The sequence below is a fragment of the Haplochromis burtoni genome, unplaced genomic scaffold (genome assembly GCF_018398535.1).
Source record: "Haplochromis burtoni strain Fernald_Lab_line unplaced genomic scaffold, NCSU_Asbu1 Contig_109, whole genome shotgun sequence".
Taxonomy (NCBI): Eukaryota; Metazoa; Chordata; class Actinopteri; order Cichliformes; family Cichlidae; genus Haplochromis; species Haplochromis burtoni.
The window spans coordinates 434621-440958 of record NW_024582470.1 but is presented as its reverse complement, the minus strand read 5'-3'; the positions used below and the strand labels follow the sequence as shown (position 1 = coordinate 440958).

General features: G+C 41.1%; 1 protein-coding gene across 1 annotated transcript in view; it reads left to right on the top strand.

Moving 5' to 3' along the window:
- The first annotated feature begins 380 nt into the window (after window positions 1-380).
- Window positions 381-6338, top strand: part of LOC102291024 (serine-rich and transmembrane domain-containing protein 1) — an 11349-nt gene continuing 5391 nt past the window's right edge. Inside the window, exon 1 of the mRNA XM_005928098.3 lies at window positions 381-693. The gene's annotated coding sequence lies outside the window, so the exon portion shown is untranslated. The remainder of the gene's footprint in view (window positions 694-6338) is intronic.

The window sequence follows — 6338 nt, the reverse complement described above, 5'->3', positions numbered from 1 at the left end:
CTCACCACTGGATGCTGTCTACTGACACAGTTTAGCTGAGAGCACAGAGCTGGGCCGTGTGTCCCTCACACAAACGGAAGAGCCAAAGCAAAGGCGGCTCAATTGTGTGTTTGAGCACACAATGACAGAAATGTATTAAAATGGCTAAAACTGTCATTTCATTTACTTGCGTGTCTGTCTGACAACTTGTGGTGTGGCGTTAACAGGCTTCGCGAACAGCTTATTAACTGCTCTGTGAATGTGTCTGACCGTTGGTGTGATCGTTATTGAAGCTGATGAGCACGCAAAGAGAAAAGTGGGAGGGTGGAGACGGAGAAGTGGAAAGGGGAGAGAGGTGAGGATGGAATTAAAATTTCCTCTCTTCTGCCCATCTTTGCTGCTTCTCAAGGAAAGGAAGTGTCAGTACATTTAAGCAGCCACAGTTTTTGTTGTAGGCCTTTTATATGTGTTACTCCATTTCTAGAAGGGACCCATATGTGACTGCTTCGTCTCTGGCTGACGAGCCTGTGCGGCCGTGTTTCACACTGAATGACAGAGAGAGAGAGAGAGCAAGAGAGAGAGAGGGAGAGGGGAGGCTCACAGGGAAGCTCTGAGGGGCAACAGATCTGGTTTGCTCGGCTGAAAGACCAAACAAGAGATGGATTTTTGCACAACGTGAGAGAGGAGCAGCTGCTTCACATAAGAAAAATAAAGGTCTGTATCTATTCCTCTTTCTTTTCTCAGCAACTGCATGCATGCTGCTGATGATTCAGGCTACTTTGTTTTATTTTACAACATTTTTCCAAATTATTATAATGAACCAGACAGAGCAGGGAATCTGTTGATGAGATCTATAAGGAAGGATCCTGCTAAACACAGAGAGATTATTCAGCTTGAACTCATCTCTTCATTCACAGACAACTTTATTTATGGTTTATCAACACCCGCAGAGCTGCGGTGAAGCTGCTGTCACCGGCAGCCTTTCTGTCAAAGTCAGAGAGATTTAAAAGGAAAAGTGTGCGAGATGTACGCATGCATGGCGGGAAGAATTCATTTTAGTCACCAACTTGGAAGGTGAGCGGGATTCCGGTGTGACAGTTGGGAAAAGGAGGAAAAGCGTGACAAGCGATGAGTGGGGCAATTGTTCCCCCCAAGAGGGTGAGGAAAGCGTCCTTTCAGAGCAATCCTGACAAGAGCGGGGTTTGTTTGCATTTGAACTGATGTATGACTCACTCAGCTCATCATAATAATCAGAGAGTAAATGAGCTGCACAGGCAGAGTAACTCAGCATCGGGTTTTATGCCACGGCGCTCAGAAATATCAGGAGTAATTAACAGATATGAGAATGAGGTATAAAAATACACTTTACCACAGGGATGAACTAACAGACACACACACATACACACAGTGAAACATCAAAGCAAGGAGCTCATTATCCACACTGGCCACTGACCAAAAAAATCGTCCAGTGCTTCCTATTCATGATGATCACTGTTCCTGTCTGCTCGTGGGTTAACTCATGCTACCTTATTGTCAGTTAGATTAAACCCTTCGCAGCACCTTTGAGATCTCACTCCAATTTGGCCTTTTGAAAGCAGCACTTTCATGCCCTGAATATCTGAGAGAATCAGATAGCAGCTTGAACACCGGGGCACGACCCCCGATAAAGCTTTGAGTGCAGTCAGGTGCGCTTCGAGATTTTGCTATTGAAATGTAAAAAGCGCAGAATAGAAACTGCAGTTTGCTCTTTAGTAGTTTTGCAGTCAGTTCAACTCCTCCTTTTTCTAAATCTGGAGCCTCTTCGGTTATGTTTATATTTGTGCACATTTTTTTAATGCTTTGCTTAAGTGCACAAAAAACTAGAGATGATGTTTGTTGTCATGCTAAACAAAAAGAGCGAAGAAACGGTTTACAGCTTCTGGTGAATATTGTAACATCTGTTTCTTCATACTTTCATCATTCCTGCATATCTCTGACCCTTTGTGCATTATCTGTGGTATTTGCAACTGCAGAAGCAAATTGGAATTCATGTGGTGAGGCTTAGGTCTGCTTTCAGCTGATCTGGCTTTGAATGTAAGATACGTAGCATGGCTGAAATCCAGGTTACTTTTATCTCCTGGTAATCTGCTATTTGAACTATAGAAGTATACATATGCATGTGCAAGTGTTGCATGCATCCAATACAATGTATATCCCCAGGATTTCTGGGGGGGTTTTGGCTCCTCTTGTGTGCTTTTTCGTGCATGAAAAAGTATGTGCGCATCGACACACATGCACACACTTCCACAAAAGAATATGGTGCAAATGCCATGACATTTTGAAACACATGGATGTTGTCCATTATTCATGAAGTGAAGGGCTAGTACCAGAACTAAACAAACACGAGAATCCATCTCAGTGGGAACTTTCAGTTTTAGTAAATATTTGCATAAGCCGCATGCATGGATTGTTAAAATTCCAGCAATGGCCGGGCCTATTTTCTTTCTCGGACACCACAAGGTTTAATAAAAAGTTGCAGAGAGGCTCCAAGGCTGTCTCTGTTTGGCCCTGAATGAGCATGAATGGTGCTGAATGTGAAAAAAAAAAAAAGACTTGCGTGAAGACTGAACATTTATTAATCAAGTAATTAATATTAGACCCATACAAGGCTTACAAGAAAGCACAGTAAGATTTGCTTTGTTCTATGATTTTATTGACACATCGGGTATAAAACTGCAAAGACGTGCACTGTCCAGCAATATCGACAAGCATAGAAGAAGAAAAAAGACGATACGCACTAAGAAATGAAAACATGCAAAATAGGACAAGAGGGCTGATGGGGACGAATGGGCAGAGGCATAAGCTGAATGGTGACCGTGAAGAAGATTACACAGAGATGATGAGAAAATTAGGAGGGTGTTGGGTGAAGAACAGATTGAGAAAGTGGAGCACGGGAAGCTACGCGGCACCGTGTCTCAGAAGGAGTTTGGCTGAACATACTCCAGTAGCAGAGGATGAGGTTGTTTGAGGAGAGACCTCGAGAAATTGTGCAGATCAAAGAGAAGGAGTTTGATCAGGAAAAAGAGAGAGCCTTGGGAATCGAGGCTCACTGTCTATAGAGATAGACCAGTGGCAAATATATATATATATATACATATAAAGTCTAAGAAAGCAACAGTGAAGATACGCAGAAAATTTGCTGAACTGTGCAGCAGAGAGCCGTGTCTATACAGAACATATTTCAAGTTCATGACAAAGCCCAGAAACCAATGCTGCTATAGGAATAAAAAGCTGAAATACTTAATCAGACACAAGTCATATCAGAGAGCAAAAAAAAGAGAGCACTTCAGCAAGAACCCACTGATGAGCTCCAGGCTGCTAGACTCAAGAGGAAACATGAGAATAAGAGGACTAAAAGGCAGAATAGTCTCACAGTGCTGAACTCTGAGCAACCCTGACTGGGAGTAAAACTGGGAGAAAAGTATTAAAGGACAGAGATGTAAGTCATGTCAAGTAAAGTTTGCTGATGTCCAGCCTCAAGGTACGGCCCTCACTCATCCTATTTCCTCTCAGAGGAGCAGCTACCAGTAGTGGTGTTCATTCTCTGTTGGAGACAGAGGGGCCATTCTGGCTTTAAAAAAGCAGCTTCTGCTCAGAGGGAGGTGTGAGAGCAGTCCAGATCACACTTCAGTGAATCTGAGATGTGGCAAGAATAGGAAGACATTGACAGCATGGATAGAAAAAAAATGTTATATTGTGTCTATTAAAAAAAGTGTCTCTCTGAGCAACAATTTAAGATCACAAAGCTTTTAATTATGTTGCCGACCTTACACCTAGAAAATAAATCCTGTTTATTTGTAATGATGTAAGGATTTTCATGAGGTATTAAGCATGCCTCTTGCCCCCAAAATGGGCTTGAATATCTGATATCCATGTTTATGAGCAATCTTAATAAAAATCATGAATTACTGAGCAGATACATCATTTTTTGAGATGACAACTCTGTGGGAGACACATAAAAAGATGGGAATAAAGCGCACACATTAAAACAGGCAAAAGAAATTAAGTCCATCTTCAGCAGCCAGCGTTTTATCCTCTCTGTCAGAGAAAGGAGATGTAGGGAGGCTCAAGGGCAAATAACCAACGATCTGTCCAAAGTCAGCAGAATGAATAGTGAGCAAGGCCTGATTGCAGCAAAACATTATACATTATACAAAACCCAGATCCAGCACAACCAGAGAAAAACAAGAGATAAGACGAAGGCCACTTAAAATTTTAACTTAACACAGTGTAAATATTTTTGCTGACAGCCTTCTGGGATCTCGTACACTTGTGCACTACATCACTGCCGGATGCAGTTAAGGATCAACAAAGAAAACTTTTGCAACAGACTTGATACATAAAGTCAAAGACTTGGGTTTCTACCTGACACTAAAATGTGAATTTAGTGTAACCTTCAGAAGGAAGAAAAACCATGAATTTGTTAACAGAAGCATGTGATGTGAGATTGCTGACTCACTGGAGGCAGGAATAAACAACTCATGTTCCAATACGTGAAAGCCAAGCCACTTTTAAAATTCATATAATTTTCCTGTATAAAGATAGCTCATTTTCCCAATTAGTCCTCTGTGTTCTCTGTACTACATTTGCAGCAATTCCTAAGGAAAATAGCTACTGGTATTTATTATATGTAGGCGGGTGTGTGCATGTGTGTGTGCATGTGTATGGCTCACCTCTCCAGAGTCAGAAGGACTGCATGGCCTGCCCTCTTAAAGTAGATTAGCTTGAAAAAAAGAACTGAGCGTGCATCGTTGCCTGGATACAAAAAGCATCATTAAGCACAATTATCAGCCACTTCAGCTCACAATGAACAAGCTTCAGTGCAAATTTCAAAACAACATATCATTAAAATCAACAACCTATACAGAGGAGGAAAGAGTGGTATGGAAAGATGAGGCCAACAGATAAGATGAGGAAATGTGGCTGAGAAGAAGGAGAAGAAGAGAGATTTGAAGATAGATAAGTAGGCAGGAGTTCACTGGCAAGTTTTTGGGGATGTTTCAGATGTGTACATGACTAATTACTGACATTTTTTTAACCTCAATATATTGGAAATCTAATGTGACCAAAACATTTTATGTACTAAATGAAAGATGTCAGGTTGGGAGAAAAAACAGTACAGAGAACGATGCATTGCAAAAAGACAGCAGAAGCAATGAAAAGCAATGTGAGCAGCGTGTGCAGGGAATATCAATACAAGTTTCCAAAAGAGTCTGGGGGAAAAAGAGAGGCACTATAAGCTAACAAAAGCGGCAAGACAGTTTTTCACTGGGCCAGGACAACCATTGGGAGTGTTTGATAAAGAATACAGAGTTAGGGCAAGAGAGCACGCAAACACAGAAAGGCTGCAGCCCAACTCATTCCTCCTCATTATGCTGTGCATCTCCCTGAAGGTAGTTTGGGCTTTAAATTAAAGAGAGCTAGAGTTATTGCCAAATGTACCATCCAGAGAGAGACAGTAAGAGAATAAAATGGAGTGAATACGTAGGGAAGAAAAGATTCTGGGAATGGAGTGCCAAATTGCCAAACTTCATAAGCAAAAATCATCACAGAAAGTTTTGTACCAAATGAAATTATCTGAAACTTTGTGCAACAAAACAGACTGTATATAAAAGATGGATATAGCCACTGTTTGTCACCCACTGGTTTGCACATTCAGTTCAGTTTTGTTTATACAGAGCAATCTCAGATTAACAACTGCCTGAAAGCGCTTTACATTGTAAGGTACATAACTCAGATATTAGACAGAAAACCCAAACAATCCAATGATCCCATATTAATAAGCACTTGGTGACAGTGGGGAGGAAGAACTCCTTTTTAACAAAAAGAAACCTCTAGTAGAACCAGCCTCAAGGCCACGACAGGAGAGCATAGTGGAGGACAAGGACAAAACATAAACTATTCAGCAATATGTAGAATATAAGTAAAGAAGAAAGTAGAAAAGTGAGTTTCCAGAAGTGAAAATCCCCCTCATTTTCCCCACTGGGATTTTGATTTGGAGTCACTATATTGTAACCATTCAGCTATCCACTGTTACTAAGTGCAACATTGTGGCATGGTGCTATGTGTTGCTGTGGAAACCTATCAACTTTGTGTTATTAATAAAAAAGTGTTTAATTTGCAGTGCTGTGGAAAAGAACTCTACCCACAATCCTCAGCTGAAACAGAGATCTCTTTGATTGGTGGAGGTTACTGTTATCATGGAAATGTTTAAACTTCAGAGAGCGCAAAATCTTAGAAAGTGAGAGCGGTGGATGCAGTTAGGAGCACCATATCAGTAACTAGGGTACTAAATATTTTACTACACACACAACACACAA